The following is a 17,503-nucleotide window of genomic DNA, read 5'->3' as shown; positions in this document are numbered from 1 at the left end:
TCTGCCACGTCGTTTCCAGTAAGTTAGTACTTTGGAACCCGTTGAGGGATTCCTCCCTGTAATGATGATGATGTAATGATGTTCTGGTTTATCTAGTTGGTTTAACATAACCTTTCCCAAATCTTTTCATTAATCTTGAAACGTCTAAATGCAGCTCTTTGTGAACACAGGTATACATATATGTATGTATGTATGCATCAGCTCGCGCAATTAATATATTCGCATCACTTCTATCCTCCAGACTTGGCTCTCTAGGATCCCTCGGACTACAATTGGTTCCCTAATTCCCCCAAGAAATGGCTGGTGGGAAAAAGATTTTATTCAAACAAGGAGGTGATTGCTGAAACGAATGGTTATTTTTCAGACTTAGACAAATCCAATCCTTCGGGAGGGATCAACAAACTAGATCAGTGTGGGACGAAGTGTTTAAGCTTAAAAGCTTAACTAATGGCGATTTCGTTTCTCTCAAAAAATCTTGCTTGTTGTTTCCTTTGCCCTCTATTTCTTTTCTGTGTTCGATTCTAAAATAAGTGTACTCCATCCAGAAAGTTCTGTATTCAATGCTTAAAATGCCACAATCAACGAAGGTAAAAAGGCAAATTTCCTCTCTTAAGAAGCTTTGGTAGGGGAGTTGGCTGCCCTGAAAATCAGCTAACTAATTAGCTATGTATATACTAAAAATTTAATATTAAGAAATGCCTATAAGATATATACATATAAACTTACCCACAATATTTCATTCTCCTTGATGTGGACAATCACTTATACATAACTTAATCCGATTTTCAATTTTTTTTAGTTCAAAAGAGAAAAAACAAACCTTTCTGATAGTGTGTTGACTATTTTTCTGAAATGATAACTGACGAGGCTGTAGACGGAAGTATTTGGGATTTTTTGATTTTTTCTCTATTTTTTCAACTTTGACGTTATTTTTACGATATTGTCCGATATTAAGGTTTTCTTCAGTACACTACTGTTATAGTAAATTTAATTTTGCGTCAAATGAGCTATATTTTACTGTACTTGAATTAAAATTCATAGAGTTGTGTGAGTTTTAAGATTTTTTTTTTTTACTAATTTGGTATGTAGGTATAACTGACACTGAATAGGAATTAGGGCGTGTTTTGATGCGTTATTATAGATACATAATATTTATTGGAGTATATATGTATACATAAGAGTACGGTGTGGTACGGTACTGTACTGCATACAACAGAACTGGTTAGAACTTTCGAAAATATGTATCTGAAAAATACTGTTTGAATCAATACTTTTTGTTGACTCTCTTTTATTTGTACATATTTAAATACTATAAAGTGGCTGATTATTATTTGCCACTAATATGCAGCGGCCGCCGTAGCCGAATGGGTTGCATGGGTGCGCGTCTACCATTCGGAATTCACAGAGAGAACGTCGATTCGAATCTCGGTGAAACACCAAAATTAAGAAAAACATTTTTCTAATAGCCCCTCGGCAGACAATGTCAAACCTCCGAGTGTATTTCTGCCATGAAAAATCTCTTTATAAAAATATCTGCCGTTCGGAGTCGGCTTGAAACTGTAGTTCCCTCCATTTGTGGAGCAACATCAAGACGCACACCACAAATAGGAGGAGGAGCTCGGCCAAACACCCAAAATGGGTGTACGCGCCAATTATATATATAATATAATATATAATATGCAGCGTAGTTTATAAAACGAAATCCTTTCAAAATTTGTAGTAACTTTTTGATTTTCATTTTTCAAATTTTGCAGAACAATTGGCTCAAGTGAATTGCGGTTCATATTAAAGGTCAAAGGTGGTATACGTAAGCTTGCAAAAAAAATCGTTGGGGCCATCAATCACAGTTTCAAACGATGCTTTCAATCTTTCGAATAAACCGCTGATGAAAGAAAATTGATTGAGATTATAATCACGCATTTCTTTTTCAATGTAAATATGAAAAAGCTCGCAAGTGTAACTAAGTTCACAATGTACATTGAGTGACAAAAGAAGTTTGTTATTATAATTTAATCTTATTAAAACGTTAAAGTTTAATTGTTTTTATTGTACCATACCGTACAGTGCTGCACTGTACTGTATATCTATACTCCAATAAATATTATGTATGTATTTATGATGACACTTTTTATCATTTTCATGCTTCGAAACGCGCCCTTATACCCATTTAGCGTCAGCTATACTCTATGAATTTTCATCCAATTAGAATAAAATATAGCTTATTCAACGAAAAACTAACAAACTATAATAATAGTGTACTAAAAAAAAATCCTCAATATCGGATTATATCGTAAAAATAAAAAGTAGTTTAAAAGAACTAAAAAACACGCTTTTATTGCCAATCGAACTAAAAAGTATAAAATAAATTTTAATGACAAAGAGACCTATAATGAAGTAATAGCAAATCGAACGATCAGTCATAGTCAACTACCTCAGAACAGAATTATAACAAAAATTAAGATACAAATAGAATAATTCAAATTAGAGTTAAAAGCGTGGGATGCATTTTGCTTCACTTTCATAACCTTCTGTATATAGGTAGGTGAAAGGAGAATCGACACACACCATCTTTTCGTCGACTTCAAAGCTGCATTCGACAGTACGGAAAGAAGTTATCTGTATGCCGCGATGTCTGAATTTGGTATCCCCGCAAAACTAATACGGCTATGTAAGATGACGTTGCTCAACACCAGCAGCGCCGTCAGAATTGGGAAGGACCTCTCCGAGCCGTTTGATACCAAACGAGGTTTCAGACAGGGTGACTCGCTGTCGTGTGACTTCTTTAACCTGATGTTGGAGAGCATCGTACGAGCCGCAGAACTTAATCGCTCAGGCACAATTTTTTATAAGAGCGTACAATTGCTGGCGTATGCCGATGATATTGACATCATCGGCCTTAACAACCGCGCTGTTAGTTCTGCCTTCTCCAAACTGGACAAAGAGGCAAAGCGAATGGGTTTGGTGGTGAACGAGGACAAAACGAAGTACCTCCTGTCTTCAAACAAACAGTCGGCGCACTCGCGTATCGGCACCCACGTCACTGTAGACAGTTATAATTTCGAGGTTGTAAAAGACTTCGTGTATTTAGGAACCAGCATTAACACCGATAACAATGTCAGCCTTGAAATCCAACGTAGTGCTACTTTGGACTAAGTAGGCAACTGAGCAGTAAAGTCCTCTCTCGACGAACAAAACTAACACTCTACAAGACTCTCATCATGCCCGTCCTAACGTATTTCGCAGAAGCTTGGACGATGACAACATCCGATGAAGCGACGCTTGGAGTGTTCGAGAGAAAGCGGCTACGTTGGCTGGGTCATGTCGTCCGAATGGATACAAACGCTCCGGCTTTGAAAGTATTCGATGCGGTACCAGCTAATGGTAGCAGAGGAAGAGGGCGGCCTCCTCTGCGTTGGAAAGATCAGGTGGAGAAGGACTTGGCTTCACTTGGTGTGTCCAACTGGCGCCGGTTGGCACGAGAAAGAAACGACTGGCGCGCTTTGCTAAACTCGGCCAAAATCGCGTAAGCGGTTATAGCGCCAATTAAGAAGAAGAGAAACACATTGTCAAAAAGGCTTGTTTTTGTTCTTTCGAAAAAATTAGAAATCGGATGGAAATTGGCGAAGTTAGGAAGTTAGTTAGTTAGAAGTTAGTTTGGGGGTGTATTGGAAATTTCTCCTATACCATTTTTTTAGTTTTTCTATACCTACAACTGTGCTAGGTCTCCATACAAATATGTATATTTAGTTTCTTTTAGTTAAACAGTGTTTTATTGCTTTGAAACTTTTATTCGGTTTTCGATGAGTGCAATACTTTGTATTTGAATGCATGAATGGGAAGAGCTAAGCGTTTGTGCAAAGAAATGGGAGTTTGTTGAGTTTGAGTTTGTAAAACTGTTTTTCCATTGTAATATATAGTATGTATAAGGTAGGCGTATTTATCAACCGAGCTCGTCAATTTAAGCACCAACTTAAATTAAGTATTTCAGATAAATATCTTATTGATGCCCAATAAGACCAAATCGCGCCCTAAGTTGTATTTATTTTTCAAAGTTTCACACGATTCCTCCACTGGACAAATAAATGGCCATCATAGAAGTATTAATGCATCATTTTCGCAGTATTCAAATTGTTTGGCGGGCCATGTCATGTGCATTAATTCTAGCCTCATGATGCATGCATCATTTCTATTTAAAAAAATTGTATTTGCATCAGTGAGCATAGCATCACACGCAATTCCCATGCAATGAAGGCTGCTGCAGTTGAATCGCTAAAGTAAAGGTGGTCCCGCACTTTGCGGCTTCTGAGCTGAGGTGTTGTCAGTGTTGTTTACTTTCCACCTACAAGGTAAAGCCACCAACTGGTATAATTATAACTGCAATACATTTCTATGCATGCATATGTTTGTATGCACCTATAACACAAACAACCCCTAATTGCAGTTGAAATTTTTTTGTTTTATTTTGAGTTTTCTTGTTGGGATGAGGTAGCAAGTAGTCTGGGAAGAGGAAGAAGAGCTAAGTGTGAATTGAGGAGTCGAACTACTGTATTTACTTAGGTGTCTTCTAATGGGCATTTTGTCTCTGCTTTTAAAATAACAATTAAGATAGGCTAAATTCGGTCGCGCACGTGTTAGTAAGATAGTTACATATAGATTATACCATTAGATGGATGGGATAGATCTATATCCCCCGGATAGAGGGGACTGCCATGGTCGACGCCTCCCCTTCCCCCCTAAAAAATCCTAGTCCGCCACGCTCGCCATGTCGATCAGTGCGGACGATTATGAAAAAAATGAATATGAACAAAAAAACCTAGCCTCGGACAACAAGGCAACCAGAAATCAAGACCAAATCCCTCAGGAAGGTCAGGTCTTTCAATAAGGAAGGCAATTAACGTAAGCGGAGTGGAGCCTGTGGCCAAGCCAGGGCCTAACTCCCGCTCCGTCCCTTCAGGGACTGCCTCTACGGCAGCGAGACCTCTCACTGGCAACAATTCCAACCCTGTCTTAAAACAACTTGAGGATGGTATACCATCTACGTCTGGTGCCAGCAATAGACCCCCCCTAGCAACAAAATCCTTGTTAAGCAAGAGCTGCCCTGTCAGAAGCCAAGCAGACCTTGCTGTCCCTGTCACTCCAGGTGGCACGGAAACTCCGAAAGGAGAAACACCCCCACCAACGTCGGCAGCATCGGACCACATGGCTAAGCCAATGGCTTCTGATGTCTGCCCTTCTGGCACTATCACTGCCACCCCCGGAAGCATATACGTGCGTCAGAAAGGTACTATCGTACCAAGCGATGGGCCTTCAGAATCCTGGAGATACTGAAGGACACTAGAGAAGAGGATCTGACGGTGGAACAGTCAGACTCCAAGTCGTGTGCTGAAGCCTTCATTACCGAACACTTGTAGAAGGCCAAAATAGACTCCGCACAAGGCAAGCGCAAGCGATCGAGTGAAGGGACATCGGCTGAAGCCAAACGAACTAAGGTGTCCGCCACTCAAATGACTAAAGTCACGTCGAAGAGGTCTTTCGCGGAAGTAGCGAAAGGAAGCCATGTACGGGCGGTGATTGATCGCTGTTCTCATGATGGTGCGATCTCTCAAGCAAACTGGAACTTAATTAATAGGAGTCATTGCCAAGTAAACAGTTCAAGCCGGTTATAAACCGCGGACGCACAAACTGGGGGATGTTTTAAACCACATTATCCAGCAATCTCCCAGCAGCGACACTACCAAATTAACTCCGAGCCACAGCTCGACTCAGTGGTTGATGAGCTGACTTCAGCATTTCAACAAGCTGCGAAAGCAGCATGTCCTCAGAGAACAAGAAGAGGGAAACCGAAACCTCCATGGTGGTCCACTGATATAGCAAACCTCAGAAGGGAATGCAGAACTATGTATAACGAAACGAGGAGAACCAACTCGTGGGACAGATACAAAGAATGCCCGCGTAGATTTAGGTATGCCATAAGGGCAGCAAAAACAGCGTCTTTGAGAGACTTCTGTCAAAAGATAGAAAAAGTTTCGGAGACCAGTAGACTCCGGAAAGTAGTATCAACAAGTCCCAGTAACCCTAGCTACCTCATAAAAGAGAATGGCAATTGGACAACCAGCAGTGAATAAACACTAGAATTACTAATGCAGACGTACTTTCCAGGTTGTCTCTGCAACGAAGACAGTAGAAACCACCCTATAGTTCACTACGAGAATCCCCCAATAGATTTTATAACGGAGGACAACATAAAATTTGCCATTGGCAGCTTCAAACCTTACAAATCACCGGGACCAGATGGAATCAACCCGCAGGGGACCTGATGGAATCATTCCCGCTGATTTGCAACACACAAAAGATATGATTGCATCTACACTCGCCTTAATTTTTGAGGCAGCGATACGTCTTAACTATATCCCCAAGAAATGGGCAGAAGTAAAAGTGGTATTCATTCCTCAAGGAGGGAAAACAACGCATACGAAACCGAAGGACTTCAGGCCAATTAGCTTATCATCCTTTTTGTTAAAATCTTTAGAGCGGTTGCTAGATGTGCATATCAAAGGAAGGATTAGCGACAAACTATCACCTTCCCAACATGCATACAGCAAAGGCAAATCAGTGGAAACGGCTCTCCATGAGCTAGTTCACACAGTCGAGATATCACTTCACTAGACATCGAGGGTGCCTTCAATAACATATATCCGGAAGCAATTACCACTTCGCTAACGGAAATGGGAGTAAGCAATGCAATAGTCTCGTTTATAGAACGAATGCTAACTGGGCGAACGATAAGCGCAAATTTGGGTGACACATTTGTTAAAAAATTTCCGATCAGGGGTACACCCCAAGGTGGGGTAATATCTCCCCTTCTGTGGAACCTAACTGTCAATAATCTTCTACAAGAACTTGAAAAAAATGGAGGTAAAATAATATCATATGCCGATGATATTGTAATAGCAATCTCGGGGAAACATCGTCCAACATTATGTGACCTCCAACAAAGATCTCTCAACAGACTTTCACTTTGGTGTAAAAGTCGAGGACTAGAAGTAAATCCGGAAAAACGGATCTGATACTTTTTAGTAGGAAACACAAAACACCTGCTCTTCAACAAATATTCCTAGGAGTAATAGAAAGGGCAAAATATCTAGGACTTATACTAGATAGGAAGCTAAATTGGGGGCTCACAGTCGTAGGCAGAGCACATAAAGCTATGACCGCAATGTACTCCTGCGGAAGGCTTATTAGGAAGAAATGGGGATTGGAACCCAGAATGATACATTGGCTGTACACAGCAGTGGTTAGGCCAATTCTCTACTATGGTATTGTAATATGGTGGGATGCCCTTCAGAAGGGTGTGAACCTCAAGAAACTTGACAAGGTGCAAAGACTAGCATCTGTTCTGATAACCGGCGCCATGTCAATCACACCATCGAAAGCATTATATGCGACATTAAACCTCCTTCCGGTAGACCTGCAGGCAATATATAACGCACGCAGTGCGGCAATAAGGCTGAACACTCTAAACAAGTTGTCAAACACGGATTATGGTCACGGTAAAATCCTGGCTGGCACCTTGGGGCTTCCCGGACTGGTGGACTATGCACTCTCGCCTATACTTGCCATCACATCGTTTACGACCCTCCTACCCTCGAGGGAAGAGTGGAAACGGGTACGATGTGAGACAGGGCGAGTGCATCCATGTATACACAGATGGTTCAAAGCTCGAGGGCAGGGTGGGCGGAGGTGTATATTCCGAACATCTGGGGATCTCCTTCAGTTTTCGGCTCCCCGACTACTGTAGTGTCTTTCAGGCTGAACTGATGGCAATAATAAAAGCCGCGACACTGACACAGTGATGCGATATCCGGAAATGATATCTACATTTTCACTGATAGCCAAGCGGCGATAAAATCCCTCACAAAACAGTCGACAACCTCTAAGGTAGCCATGAAATGCCGCACATCTCTTAACGAGATGGCTGAGTCATTTCAACTAAAGGTAACATGGGTTCCTGGCCATCGCGACATTGAAGGTAACTGTAGAGCCGAACAATTAGCAAGGCTCGGCACTAAATTGTCTGATGAGCACATACATATGTATGTAGATAATGTCATAGGGATACCCTTACAAACATGTAAGCTACTCATCCTTGAAGAAATTGTAAAGAAAGCAAACGAAAGATGGCGTAATGAAGCCACCTGCAAAATCGCCCGTCAACTGTGGCCGACTCTAAATGCTAAACGCACAGAATCTCTGCTAAGCCAAAATAAACACAGTCGTTTAAACTCGTTGAACCAATATGTAATTGTGGTCATAGAAGCGAAGCGTGCCCACAGACAGCATCCAATTTTGCTTTTATCTCCTCGAGTTTTTCCCCACCCAAAAACAAAAAGCGAATTACTGAACGATTCTGCGCTTTTTCCATCATAATCACGAAACACGTCTTACTCGAATAGCTGTCAAATCCAAACTAGCCTATCAATCAGTCTGAAATTTGTTTTGCCGAGGTTTGATATATTGCAGGACACGATGCTAACAACAACTTCCCTCTGTCATCAAACACGGGTACTTATTGAACCGCCCTCGTACATACATATGTATGTATATGCGTTTAAAGATACTTCATCGAACGAACTATGATTGCGCTTACAGTCCACGCAATTTCGTCGTTTTCAATATAAATTGTAAGCAGGGTTTCTTAACTTTTGCAATCCTTTGGTAGTTTTTATCCTTAGCTAGCAGTTCTTCATACATAAAAAAAGAATCACGCGAGGTAGAAAGATTGCGCATTTAATACTTGCTGTACAACAGTAGGGACATAAAAATAGCACAAGCATAAAAATAAAAGCACAAGCATAAAAATAAAAGCACAAGCATATGTATGTATACATACATATGTATGTACATATGTACAACTTTATGAGAGTGTTGCAATTTGCCAAAATACTTGCGATACACTTATTAGGCGCATCCTCCCACAATTTTCTACAATTATACTAGTAAACGACACGTTCGACATAAATATGCACATACACATCTACATACATACCTATGTATCTACTTTTTCGACGAAGGTCATCTATTGCGCGTCTACTATGGTACAACCAATGTTTTCCGTCAATAAGTCTGAGGACACACAAAATCTTTTACAATTTTCAATTACGAGTATTAAGACGTGTAAACAAACAAATGTCTGTTTACAGTGCACATGTATGTATATATGTATTTATGTATATACATACCTATACCTACGAAGTCATTAGAATTGGCGTCAAGTTGTCGCTGTCATAAATTTGTTACTAGAAGTCTTAGTTCTTATTTATTGTTGTGGTAAGAATTTCTAAATCATTTTTTTACCAACAACGAACACATGGGAATTTTTGGACCCTCAATTCTTTGTAACTCTTCCTATAGTGGGAATTCCCCTGGAACCATGTCGAAGCATGCACACATATGTACCTAATAGTTGATCCTGCAGTTCTTAGTCGCCAGTGCGCGTAAAGATTTCGGTAGTTGTATTGACACAAAAGCAATTTCTTTCTGTGAAAGCAAACAAAAACAAACCATAACAAAATCTGCGGCTATTAGTAGCTCCTCTTTTTTAAACAGTTACTGTCTTTTGTTGTAGCAGTTTGTCTTATTTTAGGTCGTGACCGATAATACAAACAAACAAAGGAGTGTTAAATTGCATGTTTGTATGCCTTAATAATCCTACAACAACAACAATTGTTGGTCGTATGCACGAGTGCCAAGGTAGCTGGGTAATTTTACTTTTCTTGATGTGCGCGGTGAAGGCGCTCACTCAGTTCACGAAGTCGAATGCATGAAAATATGTATGTATGTATGTATGTATGTATGTATGTATAACGATAAAGTTGCTCGTTTATTGGCCAAAATTCATTGGTTCGTGTGTATGCATGTGAGTATACATTTATGTATGCAGGTATACATACATACACATGGACATTTTGATGGTATGCATGTGCAGTTTTATGTATTTTTGCCCTCCGGCATATTATTAGCCTATTAGTTAGATTGTACATTACAATAATATTCTTTAATCTGGTGTTGAAATATGTTATGTATTGTATAAGCACAGTTAGTCACTTAAGTATGTACAGTGTACACGAACTCTAAGAGATCCATTCGTATACCATATTTACATATTCTGGTTTATCTTATACATAGGTTTCAGATAACCCTTTCCAAGTTTGTTTATTGCCCAGTTCGGTCTTGACATTGAAGAACGGGTGAAAAAACAGAAAACGCTTTATATGCCTGTTTCGTATGGATCGGTAGTTTGATGGAAAGCTCTAAAGAGAGAATACAACAATCAGATCATGTCCTAGGGAAGATCTTAATGCACTGACACACGTTATTCCAACAGATCACCGTATCAAGAAGATGGCTACTATGAGTGCATTTAGGTTAAATGAAGCAGGTCGCTGGAGGGGAATAACGTATGGACATGCCAGTCTATTATTGCGACAAACTCAGTTAATCTCGGAGAGGATCGACTACATCGTCCCGACTGTAACATTCAATAAGAATTTTGTCACTCTCTTGATTGGTATCTGTACCTTTCTCGTACTTAGTACATTGACCGTACATTGAGCGAGAGTATTATTAATATCTCTCGTATCTAGAGCCTCATGTGAGGTATTATCTTCGGTAGCACAGAAACCAAGTATGTAAGTGTTAGGTTAGAATGGCTGCCCTTGCATGGGGCCCACTTGACAAATATTAAAAAAAAAAAATCGTGCGCTGTGATACCATACAAGAGAAGGGGGAGGGAGGAAGGGACTAGGGAATGATTACCATGCACTTACGACGACGCCGTTATGTTCGGTATTAGCCGCTTAAAGCTGCTGATGAACTTCATGAGATGTACGATATTTAAACCCGCTATATTCGTAGGTGTAGCGACAGAGTGAGGACCCAGATGTCTAAATATTTGCCAGACGAGAGCAGGTCAGCTGAGAAGAAGGTGCTGAAATGATTCCACCTCGTCCTCCAGGCAGCTTCTGCAGAATGGACTTGAGGCAATCCCAAGTCTCACCGCACGGACACCTAATGCACAATGTTTGGTAAGGATACCCACCAAATTCGAGAGCTGCGACTTTGTTAGCCTTAGGAGCTGCCTCGAGCGCCCCAGATCTACCCGTGGCCAGAAGGATCTCGTAACTTTCCACGTTTGCGTACCAGCCCAGTGCTCGCTGAGTTGACACGAGGTCAGTTTTCCAAGAACAGACCACAGCTTTTCGAGGTAACGCCAATCCTCTCATTCTGTGATGAAACCGTCTCCAAAGTTCGCTGTCTATCCAGCTCATCAGCCCAGCAGTTTCCCCTATACTGCTGTGTCCAGGAAAACAAATGAGCCTGATATCGAAGTATTCGGATGCAATCGATAGAGAAACCAGACATTCCCCGACCAATCTCGAACGCACAAACAATGAGTCCAAGGACCTAATTGCCGCTTGGCTGTCGAAGTAAATATTTACTTCCTTAACGGTAATTACCGGAGCGAACAAACAATTCACTGCTTCCTTAATTGTGGCTTCCTCCGCTTGGAAAAAGGGGGGAAAGTTCCGCGCCTTAATCTGATTGCGGCGCGTGCAGCGGTAGTGTTTCCTGCAATGTTCACGGGTGACACATTCAGCATAACGTTAAGCGCTAGAGTAGGAGTTGTACGGAGCGCCCCACTGATTCCAATGAGGGCTGACCTTTGTACCCTATCCATATTCTTAACTGATTCCATCCTTTCTAGCGAGTTCCACCAGACAAGGACTCCGTACAGCAAGACTGGTTTTATAATCGTGTCATAAAGCTAAAAAATGCCTTTAAGCGAGAGACCCCATCCTTCGCCGATAGCGCCTCTGTAACCATACAAGGCGAACCCCTCAATGTTCGGCTTCCACGTTAGACCTCTGTCTAGGATAAGTCACAGGTACTTCACCCTGTCAGAGAGAACCAACGGAGCGCCCACTATTGAAGGGAGAAAAACTCTAGGTAACTTATATTTCCTCGTAAATAAGACGAGCTCCGTCTTCAGAGATTTTATCGAGAGGCCGCAGTTTGCGGTTAATCTGGTTAAGGCAAGGTTCAGGCATTTCGTCTAAAAACTTATTGTAATACACTCGGGAATAAACTGGCACAATACTTCCGTCAACAACGCAGTAAAGTAAATTTGGAAGATTGAAATCACACTAAATAGTCATAGAATCGGAGGATTTTATAATCGAGCTTACGATTTTTTAATAAGGAAATATATTGAGCGGAAATATGTAACAGAGGGCTAAGTAAATAAATTGAGTGACGCGTCGGATGCGGATGCACGTAAATCGTTTGATTCTATGGAAGAAAGGAATGCTAACTTCTTCTTTTGAATAATACGACAGTTGCCAAAGTACTCTGATAAAAATCGTTAGACTACAAAAACATAGCATTGCAACTAATTGACGAAATGCGTAAATCGAGAACGGAGACAATTGTGGCTGAATAGCTTCAACACTAAAATAAACGCTTACATATTTGCTTTACCGATATTGCGCTATATATCAGTAAATAAATGCATTTGTTTACACTGACTCCGACATCTCAAGATTATTTTTGTTCTTGATTATTGCTGTTATCTCTGAAAGTCCGCCGTTTTATGCGATGTGTCTGCTTTTGTGTCATCCATCAACAAAAATATTGTAATAATGATGGACATTATTTATTTTGTTTTTCTGTTTTTGATTTAACTGTCTGACTGTGAAACATTTACGAAACTGTCAATTGTTTACAATTAAACAGACCACTTATTGCAACACATTAGCGGAAGAGCTGATTCGAATATCGGTTTTGTTTAACATCAAAATAAGCAACAGCATATCGCCAAATAATCCCTCGTAAAACAAAAATAAAATAAATAATTGGTGCGTACACTTCTGTTAGGTGTTTGGCCGAGCTTCTCCTGCTGTTTGTGATATGCGTGTTGCTATTGTTGCACAGAATGGATTTTTATGAGGAGCTTTTTCATGGCAGAAATACCCTTGGAAGTTCGCCATTGCCTGCCAAGGGGGTGCGCTATTAGAAAAAAAGGGTGGCGTTTCATGCCCGGAGAATCGAGCCTACGACTTCCGAATGGTGCGTGACCAATCCATTTGGCTACGGCGGCCCAAGTAGTCCCTCATACCATATCAAATTTGCGCTGCCCCAATAATCTAAAAATTTAAAATTGTACTCACTTCTATCGTTGTGATCAGCTTTCCATCAATTTGTGGCACTTACATCGTGCGACAAGAATCAACTTTTTTTGTTATTCTGAAAAAATTGTTAATACAAGTGAAAGCAGGTGGCGCAAAATTAATCATCCTTTTTTTGCTTTTGTTTTTTAATAACTTTCTCTTAAAACAACTGTTTTTAGTGATGGAATTCTTTATTTTGACCAAGGTGGCGCAAAACTAATCATCCAATTTTTTTAATAACATTTTTTGCTAAATAATTTTGAGTAATGGAATAAAAAATAAAAATACACGTGTATCGGCGATTTTCATGTACACGTCACAATTTTTTTGTTTTGCATTTTATAACTTTAAACGAGCAATTCTTGTATGCATATCTGTATAGCCACACGATCTCAGGATTAGCTTAACGGATTTGAATGAAATTGGGCACACAGATAGTGTATCACATTTCTAGACTTTTCACCTACGTGTTGCCACTAACAATGTTTCACATGGTTGCCACCTGTTCGAAATTAAAAAAAAATTCCATGAGATATGCCGATGTGGGTATCAAAAGAAAGGTATTTCACTCCGCATTACAATAGAGATATAAAACCCCGAATTTTTTTATTAATTTTATTATATAAAATTAAAAATTGTTACATTAAAAATTTTAATGCTTTTAAAGAAACTTAGGCCTTTTATTTTTGCGTTTGTAAGCATTTGTGTCAGTATCGCGACAAATATACCAACAGTATTCGCCAAGCATATGCGTAATGTCTTGTCCTTTAAAGCGCTTTTCAATAGCCGCAATGTCCTGATGGAACCTTTCGCCTTGTTTATCGCTACAAGCTCCTAAATTATGGTTCCCCGCATCTCGCATTCGATGCAAGAAATGTTGATAGCATTGTTGGTGCTACTGTTGGTTCTCCATCCCTTAATTCGGGAACGTCATGAAAAATCTCCATTGAAGCCGCTATACGTTCTTCTGGTGAGTACAGAGCCGCTGGAATAACCGATTCTACATTAGCGTAGCGAATTTAGTTGCGGCGCAAGTATTGGTACCCTTTAGTTTGAGTAAAAGTTACGCAAAAGTAGCACAGTTCATTGCAGTGCTCCGTACGTGGTAGCCAAATTGTTGGTACAGAGTACTTTATTGTTGACCTTCCATCAGTAAACTTGCATAAATTTCTATAGCAATAGTCGCACACGACTTCCGGAGTATACCACAAGTAAGGAACATAAGCAGTCTTGAATATTTTCTTGAAACGAATTAACCACTGCTTTCGTAATAATATATTTTTAAAATTTTTACTTGGTGCGAATAAGCCACAAACGTAACAAAAGTTATTTCGAGTCGGGCACTGCATTTTTCGTAAGATGAAATATACAGAAAGACGTTTTCGCGCAAGAGAACTTAAAACAATTGTCAAAGTATACGTCTTCTAGTAGCGCAACTGTCAGATGATCGGAACTTCCGGAACTGTAACAAACACACAAACGGCACAGAGTGTGTTGTATGAAACAATAAATTAAAGGTTAATAAGTTGTTTAAAAATTTGGAGTCCCTTCAAGTTATGCCGAAAATTTAGAAACATGTTTTTTTAGAAACAAAAAATTCAAGAAAATCTAAGAATTGATAAATTTTTTTTTTTTAATTTTACATAATAAAATGCCTGCAGAAATTCAGCGCGATTGGATCACGGAAAAAGGGTTAAAAGTTGATCCAAAGTTTTTCACACAGGCGGACTACGAGCTCTATATTTTATACATAAAAAAAAAATTCTGACGTGTACACGAAAATCGCCGATACACGTGTATTTTTATTTTTTCTCTCCTTTCCGAAAAAGTATTGTATATTTGGTTCATAGGACAGAAAAAAAGTTCGTTTTTGTAACGCAGTGTTATTTGATAAATCATCCTATGGGGTGATTAAGTTTTCGCCACCTTGTACTCATTGTATGATATTGATTTGATATCAAACCAATATCCAGCTATTAAAAACTTATTTTTGATTACTTTTCTTCAGCACAAATACAGGTTTTTATGGTATCTATTGCGTATACGTCAGTTCTTAAGAGGAATTTGCAAATATTTTCTTCACATTTTTATAGAACAACAGGATGAACGATGTAGGAAAAGTTGAATAAGGACAAAATTTGTTAATGGAATTTTTTTTATTAGTGCTGGTGGTAAAATTTGAAAAATTAGTCAATACTTAATATTTATTTGCGAAAATCCTTTTGAAAATAAGTGAACCCAATTTTTTCATACTTTTAATTTGGTTGCTTGGTATAACACAAATTATATGCCATCAAGTCCTAGAAATTGAACAACTCCTACTTATTATCCTACCTATCAAATATAGAAATGATGAAGTAATAAACAAAATACCTCAAGCCGCATAAAAGTTCCCACGCCCTAGCCACCAAACAAATGGTCATCATTGAAGCATCAATCTATCAGCACCGCTTATTCAAATTTTTCATATGTCATGTCATCTGGATTAATTCCAGGCACATAACACAAGCTGAAGTAGTCCACTCTCCGGTGGAAATAATGGTATTTTCATCAGCAAGCGCATAGCATCACACGCAACCGAATCATCACAGAATTAAAAGAAAAATCAACAAATTCCCATACATCGATTGCTTCTGGCAGGCACTGGACAACGTAAAGGTGGTTGGGCACCATTCAAGTGCGCATATATCACCGAGCTAAAGTCTTGTTAGTGTTGTTGTTTAATTTCCACCTACAATGTGATGCCACCGGCTGATGAACTTATGAATACTCTTCAAACAACCCTTGATGGTTGATGTTCATTCTTGTGTTGGTGTCGCTGTGGGGTGGCAAATTGATTGGGAAGTGGAAGTCGAGACAAACTGGAATATGAGCTGTGGGTGCGTAACGGTTAGTTGATTCAATGTGAGTTGAGTGGTGTAACTACTGTATATACGAAGGTTTATTCTAATTAGACCTTTTGTGTATTTTCATGTCAAGCGTTTTATTGCTCAGTTTCTTATTACTTAATTTGTAGTGAAAAAAAGTTTCCCGTCGCATTTAATTGATTTTGGCGAACGTTATGGTTTATTCTTCTAATGATGAATAGGTAGTAGGAAACAATGTTTTGACATGTGGAATTGATATTTGAAATGTGAATTATATTTTCACAGCCGAGTGGTTGGTTCTCACGAAGAAACTTCTTATCAAAATTGGTGAACTGGAGAGCCATATTTATAATCGATATAAATAGCGGGAATTTCAGACCAATAACCAATCTTAAAACTGCTTGGGTATTTTTCTTTTCCTTTTTTAGTTACTTCGACTTTTAAAAAATAAATTTAATCAAATCAAGCACTCGATGTAGCACAGGAATAACAGGGGAGTATTTATTTATTAATTTTGTTTCTTTATAAAAAGTTAAAGGCTTTCTTTAATAAAAATTATTCGTAAATAAAGCTGAAATTCGAAAGTTCTGAGCGCTATCTGCTATGCTTTTTACATGCAATTTAATGAGCCATATATCACGATGCATCGGGCCATACTGCATGGCGATTTGAGGGTGGTATTAGTCTTCAAAAAAAGTGGTTGGTAAAGCAAAAAACAGTGTGACATATTTTTCAGTACCACTAAGAACAAGGTAAAAAGTCGTAGCAAGAAGCCAAACATTTTGTTTGCTGTTTTTGAACGCAAAACTGTATCGAATACAAAGCGAAGTGGTGATTCCAAAGATTCTGCTCTTATGATATGAATGGCGGAATCATCTAGACGTGTCAGTATGTAAGCATTAATTTCATTACGCGGACACTGAAGACTAATCAGACAACTATTCTGAACCAATTATATAAGAATTGTCTATTTCAACTTATAAAAACAATGTAAAAAAATGTGAACAACTTTTTGCTTCTTCCAATTATATATTTATTTATTTCATTTATTGGGACATTTTTTAATTTAAGTCGAACATACAACCATAGCTTATTTATTTAATAATTCAGCTTAAGAATAGCTAACACAATTAAATCCTGAATAAAAGAATTAATAATAAAATTAAAATTATAGTTAATAGTAAAGAAGTTCAAGAAAGGAAGGAGAAAAATATGACAAAATAGTAATGGCAGTGGTAGAGATTAATTAGAATTAATTGAAAGAATCTGAAATTATTTGCTGGGCATGGTAATGAAGCAATTTATGTCTGAACGCAAGTTCTCTTTTATAAAGGGTAATTAGAATGAAGGTACTTTTTCCAAGACGGGTTTTTTGACAGATCACATGAGACCACCTTAAACTAAATACAT

Source organism: Anastrepha ludens, chromosome 2, assembly GCF_028408465.1.
Source record: "Anastrepha ludens isolate Willacy chromosome 2, idAnaLude1.1, whole genome shotgun sequence".
Taxonomy (NCBI): Eukaryota; Metazoa; Arthropoda; class Insecta; order Diptera; family Tephritidae; genus Anastrepha; species Anastrepha ludens.
Note: the sequence above shows the minus strand (reverse complement) of the source record.